We start from the raw sequence: 12,249 nt of genomic DNA, 5'->3' as shown, positions 1-12,249 counted from the left end.
GAGAGGAGGGGGTGGAGAGGAGGGGGGTGAGAGAGGGAGAGGAGAGGAGGGGGAGAGGAGGGGGGAAGAGGAGGGGGGGGAAGAGGAGGGGGGGAGGGGGAGAGGAGGGAGGAGGGGGGGAGAGGAGGGAGGAGGGGGGGAGGGGGAGAGAGGGGAGAGAGGAGGGGGAGGGGGAGAGAGATGGGAGAGGGGGAGAGAGGGGGGGAGAAGTGGGGAGGGGGAGGGTGCAGGGGGGGAGGCGGGGTGGAGGGGGGTGAGGAGGAGAATGGGGTATGGGGAAGGGGGTGGGGAAGAGATGGGGAATGGGGAATGGGGGTGAGGGGAGGGAGAGAATGGGGTATGGGGAAGGGGGTGGAGGAGGATGGGGAATGGGGAAGGAGGAGGCCGAGCGAGGAGGTTTTCCCTGATTTGAGTCCCGAGGTTATGCAATGTGCGGGCGGGTTGTCGAGGATTCCGCGGCTTGTGTGAACATCGGAAACCCGGAGCGTTCCATCACCGTCAAACGATCCACAACCGAGCAAGTGAAGTTAAAGGACTCAAATTAAAACTGCGGATGTAAAGTTTTGTTTTGAAGAAAAAGTTGAACAATCCCTCCGCGAAGTTTGCCTCGAACGACTGCAGTTGTAAATATGTGGACTGCAAGCAGCATGCTGCAAACCCGGGCTGGCGCCCCGCGAAGGGGCTCTTACCGTGAGTCGGAGCCTCATTGCTTTTTATTTGCTTTAACAGCGCCGGTGCGGGGCTCCGGGAGTGAACGCCAGCGCAGCCGGCCCGGCATTGTTACACTGTCTCTATGGCAACCACAGTGACTGAGTGACAGGCACCAAGCTGCTCACTGCAGCAAGTGCGCAGCGAGCCCGAGAGGCACCCAGAGCTGGAATTAGAACAATTTCCAAATAAATCAGCCTGGAAATCCAGGATATAGAAAAATTGCAAATAAATAAACCTGGGAATCCACGATTTAGAAAAAAATTCCAGGTAAATCACCCTGGAAATCCTGGATTTAGAATAATTTCAAATAAATCAGCCTGGAGATCCTGGATTAGAAAGAATTCCAGGTGAAGGGGTTAAAATGAATCCTCTCAGAATTCAGACAGCCGAGGGTGACCACTAATTAAGTGATGCCAGCAAAATTAAAATCAGAACAAAGGGAGTGGGGTCATGTGAAGATGAACTAAAGGAACCAGGTGCGATAAGGAGTCTCATACTAACAACTTTCTTATGTGAAAAGCAAAGATAAGACAGTACAGATGGAAAAGTGCTACTCTCGCTAGTCTTGCACAAAGGACAGTGTGTAAAGAAGCTTTGAAAACAAAGATAAGACGAAGCCGTGGGACAAGACAGAATATGTGTTTTGAATAAGCGATAAGGAATGTGCTGCTTTAGCTAAAAATTGTAGACACAGCAGAATATAGGGGTCATGGGAATTTGACCTGTGACCAAGGCATAGTAAGATGTAACTAACCTTTACTAATACTGAAAAGAATAAATAAGCCATATGTGATCAGGTGATTATTGTAATACAATGTGATTGGATGAAAATAGAATAAAAAGCTGTACCAACCAAGAGAGAACGAGAAGGGTGTCACTAGACCGTGGGGTCGATGACCTTCTCCCAGAACGTTCTGTTAATAAACTGTGTACTTTCACTTTTACTTTAAGACAGACTCGAGTGAATTTATTTTTCCCCAACAAATTGGCGCTGCGAGCAGGGTGCTACGGAACTGAAAGACCACCCGTACCAGTGAACCCGGACGAGAAGTCAAATTCTGACCGTCCAGAAATTGAGTCACCTGGGAAGGCGGAGGGACAGTGCCGTAGCATCATGAATCAAGTGAAAGTCTGTAAGAGGTGAGAGAACACAGTTGTGTGTGTGTGGATCGCAAGAACTAAGGGAACACTGTGTAGCGATAGAGGTCGCGAAGGAATGAGTGATTGACTGATCGACAAGGACAAGGAGGGTGCCTGTCTCATCGACCCTAGCCTGAGCCGGAATTAAGAAAGCGATTGGGCCCCACGTGATGGCCAGGGTCAAGTAGGCTGAGAGACTCCAAAGTACCCTGGGATCATGAAGTCAATGAATGTATGTGTGCTTAATTGTGATTAATTAACTGCTTAAAAAGTCTTTTACGACCACCGGGGGTGTTACTAGAGGTAAGACGGAGGGGAGAAATCCCAGGTCACGGGCGTACCACGAATAAAGACAGGATCACGGCAAACCCGCACAGAGAAATGCAGCAGAGTAGGTAAGACTGACGTAGGACTGGATATGGCGTCGGGGAAAGAGATGGAATGGGGACCCCCTGGGTCCCTTACCAGGCTCTATGCAGACGACCGGAAGGGTTTGATAGATAAGATGAAAAAGGACGGATGGGATCCGTCTAAGGTACCAGTGTACCAACGAGAATGGTGGGAGACACAAAAGGGAAGTAAGACAAAGAAAGCAGGAGTTATATTGGTACACCAATTAGTAACAGTCATTCAAAAGACCGAGGAAATTAAAACGAAAATCTACAGGAGCAGGTGACAAAATTAGAGAAAAAAAATTGGCAAAACTAAAGGATAAACAAGGAGAAAGAAGATGGGGACACCGATGGAAAAAGAGGGAAAAAAAGGAGAAACTTAAAGTTTTACTGACATGGAAGTTATTAACATTTGTGCTGAGACAGTATTTCTTTTGTCTGAAAGTCTGTCTTTAAAAGAAAGATTCTGTTATGTTTGTTTTAGCTCCACCCACTTCTCTGTGTTAAAAGCGTTTAAAAACTTTTGTCTTGTCTTGGATTTTGGAAGAATGTGCGAATAAGATTGTGCCCCAAGAATTGGAAAAAAATCTTTGAACTAATTTAAGTTAAGCTGGTGTGTAAAAACTGAGAAGAGCAACAAAAAGTTTGTTTAACAAAAGATTAAGTTTCACTCTAAGATTTAACCTTGGAGTCGCGGTTGCTATGGTGAAATCTTCTAAAGCAGTTTGATTTGATTTGTTTAAATGTGAAAAACTAATTTTTCTCCAGTTATATTCAATGTTTTTACAGTATTTTGGAAAGACATCTGAAGAAAGGACAATAAGAAAATATGACGTAATTTACTGTTTTCAGCAAGAATGTGCTATTTTGTTTTATTTGTCTGTTCATAGTTTTACAAAAGATAAGCTTCTGCCTTAAAGTTACAGTTGCCAATGTGCTTGGAAGAAAATTAATTTGAATGTTTACAAGACCTGGATTAAATTGGAGTTATGAGGTTAAAACCAGACTTTCATTGTGGCCACGGTGAAATTTTGGTTGGTGTAAATTTGTGTAGACCGCATTGAATAAGATAACTCTGCTCCGCAAGAACATCCGATAGTTGCAGAGTTCCTTACAAAGACTTACTTAGCTTGTGAACTTTGCTCAATCCCGTCTTTCTTCACTGTCCATATTACCTCCGTGTTCGTGTTTAGTTAAAGTGTGAAAACACAACTGTCTTTCGATCAGGAAAGTTTTTTTTGATTTACGTGAATTGACGCAGTTGTGTGCATTTGATAATGTTTTGCTCCACCTTCTTAAAAACCTGCAAAAGAGTTAACCCTTTCCACTGACAGCTGTATAAGTTCACCAAGCAACAACTTTAGTATGAAATCTAAAGATATTGGACATTATTTAATTTAAGTTTCTTAATTTTAAGTTATTATTTCACCACAGTGACAGAAGGAAAATTAAGATTTGATAAATTAACCCCTTGGGCTCTAAGCAGAGTCACAATGGATTCCCTTCTTTCTTTTGTTATATGGAAGTTACCTTGTAAACTAATTGCAGCACTTCTGTCTCTAATGTTAAAAACACTGTGTAAGCTACCTAGCCTGAGAATCACTTGTTTCTGAAATTGGAAATGGAAGATAAATTGATAGAGATGAAATTGAACATTGACAAAACCTGTCAGTTCAACTGTACTGCTATTTGGATTTTGGGATAATTTTGAAATGACAAAATGGACTCAGGCACTATATATTGTACTGGACAGTAAAGTTTTTCCAGGACTCATGAATGAGATATGAATGGTAATTAAAGGAAAGTGATTGAGAGTGTAAGATTGAAACAGGAGAATTACACTACTGAATGGGAATTTTCTAGCGAAAGTCAGGAAAATGTAGTTAAGAATAGTAAATTGATAGCTTTCTCTTGGCGACATTTGTGTCCCTGCCTTTAATGAACTTTTAAGAAAACTGAATTTGATAGTCTGGCTACTACCCAAGACATCGGGACCATGCAGAGGAAGATGAGCAAAGATCTCCAGGCGACTACAATCTTTTGATAAGATACCTGAAAGCCCGAGAAAGGCTTGTATTGGATGTCACGTGTGGCACGATATTGAGATACTGATATGAGTGTGCAAATGTGATTCAATACGTATGAGGTAATTAGTTTGCACTGAAGAATGGGTCTCAGACATGCTCAGTTACTTGACAACAGCAAGACATGAAATGGTTAATGTGGCTCAGGAGAGCGAGACAACTTTTAAAGCATACTCCATTGAGAAACTATCTAATTAATGAAACAATCAGAATAGAGTTAAACACACTGGTACCTGTTAGAGGGATTGAAGTTGAAGTGGAGAGTTGCATGGGATCTGGATTGGTACAATCGAGGGCTAAGGAGAAATCATGATTAGTAAGAATTATCCACAAGATGGATACAAGCAAAAGAGAGATCTGGAGAATCTTTTAACTCCATGATTTGTTGATTAGATGTTAAACTGTAATGTATTTGATATGATTGTAATTTAACTGCATTTAACTGTGACTGTAATAATTGTGTTTTGTAGGTAATAGAGCATGGGAAAAACCAGTACGAATCCAGTATGAGGTGATTTTAGTGGTGCCTCCTGTGTCACTACTACTGCAATTACCATGCTTTACGGGTCTAACAGGACCTGTCCCATCAACCAACACGTTTTTAAGTATGAGCTACACAATTATGTGGCACAATTTGGATACTCGGATATGACATTCCCCTGTTGTTTGTGGGTTTCAGTGAGCTCATGATGCGACTGAACTCCTCCCTAAAGCATTTTTATGTTTTGGAGCAAGACAACTCGAGAATAGATAATTGAAATTGACAGCATAGGGGACAACTCACATTGGTGGGATATTGGGCTTAATACATCAGCACACCCTTAGGTTTGTATTATTTCACATGCTCTGGTAGTTATCCAACTTGTAATGATAGTGTATTTGATATATGTAACGTGTGTAGTAAGACTTTGATACATAAGCCAATTGGGTACTCATGCCCATGACTGACAAGCAGTAACAAATTAATTGAGCACACCGAAAGAGAAGATCCGAAGCAATATAGAGGAGACCCCAGGCAGGGTAACATCAGGAAAGATGTCCCAGGCGGGGCAGAATTGGAACACCGGAACAGTGAATTGAATTTGAGTAAGGGGTCAGAGGTTGCTCCTTCCCCTCAAAGGAATGGACTGTAAGGAAGGGAGAAATCTTCACGACTCCCTACTAACTAATGCCCAAATTGAGAGAGCAATAAGAGCTAGCTAGATTAGTCAAGAGCCAATTGTGAGAAGTCAATAAGGATATTTCCTTCTCAAAAAAGGGAATTGTAAGAAATAGCTGTTAGATTCAAAGGTGGGTTTTAATTCTTAGACCAGGGACTGACAACAGGCAAGTGGAAAGAGATAGCATAAATGCCAGCAAGGTCGAATATCAAGCATCAAAAGACAAATAGAAATGATAAGGGAATGGTAAAATGCAAGGAAACAGGGAGGATAGCACCTGCTAGATAACAAAGAGCCATGAAACCCCAGGGGAAGGCTGGTGGAGTTGGCTATTTGGAGGATCTTGTGGTTCATATCTGATGCATGGACTTATAATTGTTATTATAGTAGTAGTATTATTTTGTGTTATGATGACGGGTCTGAATGCATGCTGTAAGGCAGCTGTGTCCCGAATAGTGCCGGTTGCTACAGTTGATATAGAACCAGAAACGAAACAGTTAATGCGGGATAATGAACTGACAGAAGTAGGGACATACATGTAAAGTTCTTTGGTCATTTGCGCAGACTACCACGCCTAGCACAACAAGATAGACAGAGGGGAAAGACGAACTTAGGTACTAAGTTTAAGCCATCAGTATAGGAGTAATCCCGGGGATGGTAAAAGTGGAAAAGAAGTTGGTATCCCTAGCCAAAGTCTAAATTTGGTGCGGGACCAACAGGAGGGACTGAAGGGGTTAAAATGAATCCTCTCAGAATTCAGACAGCCGAGGTGACCACTAATTAAGTGATGCCAGCAAAATTAAAATCAGAACAAAGGAGTGGGGTCATGTGAAGATGAACTAAAAGGAACCAGGTGGCGATAAGGAGTCTCATACTAACAACTTTCTTATGTGAAAAACAAAGATAAGACAGTACAGATTGGAAAAGTGCTACTCTCGCTAGTCTTGCACAAAGGACAGTATGTAAAGAAGCTTTGAAAATCAAAGATAAGACGCAGCCGTGGGACAAGACAGAATGTGTGTTTTGAATAAGCGATAAGGAATGTGCTGCTTTAGCTAAAAATTGTAGACACAGCAGAATATAGGGGTCATGGGAATTTGACCTGTGACCAAAGGCATAGTAAGATGTAACTAACCTTTACTAATACTGAAAAGAATAAATAAGCCATATGTGATCAGGTGATTATTGTAATACAATGTGATTGGATGAAAATAGAATAAAAAGCTGTACCAACCAAGAGAGAACGAGAAGGGGTGTCACTAGACTGCGGGGTCGATGACCTTCTCCCAGAACGTTCTGTTAATAAACTGTGTACTTTCACTTTTACTTTAAGACAGACTCGAGTGAATTTATTTTTCCCCAACACAGGTAAATCAGCCTGGAAATCCAGGATTTAGAAAAATTCCAAAAAATCAGCCTGGAAATCCTGGTGTTAGAAAAAAATCCAAGTAAAGCATAGTGGAAATCCAGGATTTAGAATAAGCCAAATAAATCAGCCTTGGAATCCTAGATTTAGAAAAAATTCCAGATAACTCAGCCTGGAAATCCAAGATTTAGTAACAATTCCAGGTATATCAGCCTGAAAATCCTGGATTTAGAAAAATTCAAAATAAATCAGCCTGGAATCCAGGATTTTGAAAAAAATCCAGGAAAATGAGCCTTGAAATCCTGGATTTAGAAAAAATCCAAATAAATCAGCCTGGAAATCCTGGATTTAGAAAAATACCAAAAAAATCAGCCTGTAAATGTTAGATTTAGAAAAATTCTAAATAAATCAGCCTGGAAATCCAAGATTTAGAAAAAGATCAGGTAAATCAGCCTGGATATCCTGGATTTAGAAAATATATAAGGTAAATCAGCCTGGAAATCCTGGATTTTGAAAATATTCCAGGTAAATCAGGCTGTAATTCATGGATATAGATATCACCCTAGCTTTATGTGCTCAAGAGCTGCCGTATTTTGGATAAAAAACTGACATCCCCATTTGCCTGCTCAGGTGGATGTGAAATGGTACTTTTTTCCCTAAAGTATGTGGAGATTTCCCAGACTCCTGGTCAACATTTGTCCCTCAACCAACACCACCAAAAATAGGTTAACTGGCATTCATTTCATTTGCTGTTTGTACGACCTTACTCTGTACAAATTAGCTGCTGTGTCTGCCTGAAAAACCAGTGATAGCACTTCAAAAGTAATACATTGGCTATGAAGCACCTTGGCATATCCTGAGGATGTGAAAGGTACTACAGGTGTATATATAAATTAAAGCCGGGCTTTGGCCTATGTGACACGTGCTTGGTCTTCTGTGCTGCTAGTTTGAAAAATGCTCTCTCCCATGTTTAACTCCGCAGGTTGCACTGATCAGAATTTGTTGGCAGCGTTTAACAGACTGACAGCACTGGGAGGTTTTGGTTGTACAGTTCCATTCTCTTTGAGAAAGCAGCACTAAACACTTTTTTAAATACCTGGCTAAGTGACACTCTTCAGGACAGAAATTGTAAAATGTACCAGAGCAGTGTCAGCCTTGGCTCAATGGTAGCACTCTCGCATCTGAGATGCCCTCTCAGGTGGAGGGGAAAGATCCCATGGCACTATTTTGAAGAAGAACAAAGGATTTATCCCCAGTGTCCTGGCCAATATTGATCCCTTAACTATCATTACTAAAACAAATTATCTGGTCATTATCAAATTGCTGTTTGTGGGACTTTGCTGTGTGCAAATTGGCTGCTGTGTTTCCTACATTACAACAATGACTACACTTCAAAAGCACTTCATTAGCTGCAAAACATTTTGGACATTGTGAGGCCATCAAAGGTGCTATATAAATGCAAGTTCTTTTTTGTTTCTTTTCAGAGCAGCTTGCTAACATGAATATTATTGCACCTGTGTGCAAACCAAAATTAGCTCTGTTTGACCATATTTGACCATCCTCTGCAGCCTTTGTTGATATGTTTAAAGGGACTGTGTCTTCGTAGTAAAACTGGCAAGCCCTTCCTGTATTATTGGTTTGCAAAATGATGTAAACCATGTGGGAGTATATTGCAACACCTGTGTATGATGAAATTGACCCATGGCTCCTGCTTGTGTTTCTTCCCATTATCATGTAGACTATACAGTCCTGCAATTCCTGGTGGGCTCCTGTGGCAGGAGCAGAAAATTAACATGATTTGGGCAGAAGCCCTTGCTGTCTTGGTGAAACTTGGGTACTCGACCCTGCGGGGGAAGAGTAAGAAGAGAAGGGCGGAGGAAAGTTACTTTGACAATTGAGCTGGACTAAGTGAATAAATTTTCACTTCAATCATCAATCTTCAAAAACAAACTGCTGGGTCCTACTTAGGAACATGGGAATTGCTAGAAGAAGGACGACCAAGGTCCATCTAGTTCGCCTTCTACATCCAGGTGGTTGCATGATACAACAATAATGGAGTTGTTGATCACTCGTAGCAATCAATCTCTATCAATTAGTCTACAACAGACCCAGAAATGATGCAAGGAAAACCCCAGTGGTGGAGAGCTTTGGGAACCATAGGTCCAAAGCCACCTGTTCCTCCCAAACGTGCTACTTACATGTCATGTCTTAAATTACTGTATCCCAAAACTTGTCAGAATTTACTCCCATCATGCACTATGACTATGACTCTTACACCTGCATTGAGTCAACTGGAGCAGAACCGGGGGAAATTAGAATGCTTGATGTCATCCTGCCTCCTGAGATTGGAGTAGAAGGAACTCTGCCCCCCACCTCCAGTTGGAATATCTCATTGGATCACAAAAGGGTGGATACCCAGCAGAAACAGATTCTGCTCCAAATCTCCACACCACCACCAGATTGCATAATTTTCATGCTTTAAATACACTGGAATGTCTAGCCCCATAAATGTAATCACTTGTGGGGGGGCAGGTGTTTCCTTTGGTTGCTATGTATTATCAACATTGTAAGTATAGAGAGAAGACTTCTTATGTGGTACTTCTAACAATATTTACATATTTGCTAGAATTGTTGAATGGCCATGGGAATAGTTGTCTAAATGTTTCCACTCTGTATGGTACCAACCTGATTTATTTTTATGGCTTAAAAATATTCCCAGAATTTGTAGGGGTCACTTTTTCTGCCAATGAAAGGTAAAGCAGTGTGGTGATCTCCTGTCTTTCTATCACAGAGTGCAATCAAAAGGCAAATGCTGCAGGTTCAGGATAATCCTTAACCTTCACTTTATTACATAGAATTACGCAGCACATAAACAAGGCCAATCGGCCCAACAGGTCTAGGCCAGTGTTTATGCTCCACACGAGCCTCCTCCCACCTAACTCTATCAACATATCCTTCTATTCCTTTCTCCCTCATGTACTTATCTAGCTTAATAGGGATATATCTTTTGTGTCCCACCATTATGCTACTACTATAGGGTCATATTACAGGCTCGTGGACTCGAGATAGAGATGCCTGATTAATAAACACACTAATACAACTCAGCACCTGCATCGACGTCACTTATACTCAGAAAGAGCTTATCGGGCTTGGTGAACTGCATCCTCTGACTTTTCACGGTAGTCTCATCAAAACACCAGTGTGCAGTACCTTTATAATGGTTAAATGCGTAAGGTAAAAGAAAGGCATGCATTTATTTATATGGCACCTTTCATGACCTCAGGATGTCTTAAAGTGCTTTACAGCCAATGAAGTGCTTTTTGAAGCGTTGTACTGCTGTAATGTAGAAAACATGGCAGCGAATTGGCACACAGCAAATTGACCGGATAATCTGTTTTTAGGTATTGGTTAAGGGATAAATATTGGCCAAGACACCCCTGCTCTTCTTCGAATAGTGCCATGGGATCTATTAAGTCCACTAGTGGGGGCAGACGGGGCCTCGGTTTAACGTCACATCCAAAAGGTGGTACCTCCAACAGTGCAGCACTCCCTCAGTACTGCATTAGAGCATCAGCCTAGATTGTGTGCTCATGTCTCTGGAGTGAGAACTCACAAGCTTCTCACTCAGAGGCAAGAGTGCTATCAACTGAGCCACGCTAATGTTAGTAAGTGCTTTTTAAAGATGTGCAGTTAATATGCAAGCACGTTAGCAGTCACGCAGACCATTTCCCCCCTCCCTTCTTGCATATGCTCATTATTAACGTTACCTGTTTATTGCTCTCTGAATGTTCCACACATGAATGGCCACAGTTGTCCTCGAGACCCTTCACTCCCCATCACTCTAGATATTTATTAGAGGGGCTTATTCTTCATACACACTCCCATACCCCTCACCAGACGCTCTGGCATCTGTCCCGCAATTAGCATTCCATTCCTAAACCACCCTACACCTAACTTCTTAGTCTTATATATTTGTGTGTCCAGAGTGGCTGGAAAGTAAAATACTGCAGATGCTGGGAATCTGAACTAAACACAGAAAATGCTGGACACACTCAGCAGATCAGGCAGCATTTGTGGAGAGAGGAGGGTAGGGTTAACGATTCAGCTTGATGACCTTTTGTCATGGGTTGTAGGGGCCAGTATAGGGATGGGGTGCGGAATGCTTTACCAAGAATGGGTTCTGATTGTGTCGTCAGTTAAAAAGGAATTGGAGAAGGATTTGAAAAGGAACAATATAAAAAGGATTAGAGGGGAGGGAAATGGGGTTAAAGTTATATAAATGCCAGTTAAGGAGCTATGATTCTGGGTGTAATGATGGCAATGGATTTAGGGATCATCATCAAGAGTGTCACAGAGGGGTTGTATGGCACCTTCATCCATTAGTTGCAACTGAAGTTCTATTGTCCCCCTCCATATTGGCAGGACTGTAAATTATGCTTTTACAGTCTAAACTTGAAGAGTCACTTGATGGCTTATAATAAAATCTCATTTTTGGATCTTGCCAGAAATATACGGCCTACAATCCCATTTTCTACATATTCTAGCGCAAGTACTTAGAAAGCCTGTGTCATTGTGCTGTCACCAGTAACATAGGGTGACATATTTTCTAAACCAAATCTGGGGACATACAAGCAGGAGCACAGCAAAGTAGTCAGGACACATTTAAAAAAAAAACCAGCATGACAACTTTGTTGCTCTGTTAGTGGAATAAGCATGGAGATCAACCTCCATCAACCATCACGCAGTCAACAATAACGTGGATACAACAAATGTTACAATTTTAATGAGAATTAACAGAAATGGCATTCACCACCTAGTGACACATTATAAAACTACAAACAAAATGATTTTATACAGTTTGTATGTATAATACAAAAAATCACTTAATTTACAGTTCCCCAAAAATGTCTAGGAGCCAGAAATTGTCAAGACAAAAAGCTCCCACCCCTAAACACACACACAAGAGATTGCGCTCGCAGTATTCCTGATGCTGGTAGCACTACAGAGGCTCTCTGGATTAATAGCTTATTTCTCTGATGAGTGTATCTGTTTTAGAATTTCAATGTTCTTGCTCAGTTTGTTGCAGAACTCCTGACAAGGCAAAGTGAAGTTTGTTTGACTGCGAGAATGGCTTTCACACTTTCAACCTTGTATCTGGATTTTTCTGCTGTCCACAGGCCATTCATGATGGAAAACACCTTCTCGACTGATGCATTACTGCCATCCAGGCACAGGATCAGTTCTGCCATTTTTTAAAGATTTGCGTACTGAGGATTCCCTGAAGTGCTTGATTACTTTGTTCTGTCTGCCACATACTGTGATTGTTGTAGTTGTGTCATTCCATTTACACAGCTTCCTGGACACAAACTCATTTAACAGAGTTACTTCATAAAACA

The 12,249-nt window shown here is 41.6% G+C and overlaps 1 long non-coding RNA gene across 1 annotated transcript in view; it reads right to left on the bottom strand.

Annotated features, from left to right (window-relative positions):
• Window positions 1-11,614: 11,614 nt before the first annotated feature.
• Window positions 11,615-12,249, bottom strand: part of LOC147107442 (uncharacterized) — a 37,815-nt gene continuing 37,180 nt past the window's right edge. Inside the window, exon 3 of the long non-coding RNA XR_015080807.1 lies at window positions 11,615-12,249. This exon is cut by the window's right edge and continues 112 nt beyond it. This is a non-coding gene — a long non-coding RNA (uncharacterized LOC147107442).

This window comes from Somniosus microcephalus, chromosome 14 (genome assembly GCF_052327205.1).
Source record: "Somniosus microcephalus isolate GS21.2 chromosome 14, FLI_Smic_1.0, whole genome shotgun sequence".
Classification (NCBI taxonomy): domain Eukaryota; kingdom Metazoa; phylum Chordata; class Chondrichthyes; order Squaliformes; family Somniosidae; genus Somniosus; species Somniosus microcephalus.
Note: the sequence above shows the minus strand (reverse complement) of the source record. Positions and strands in the feature narration are given on the sequence as shown.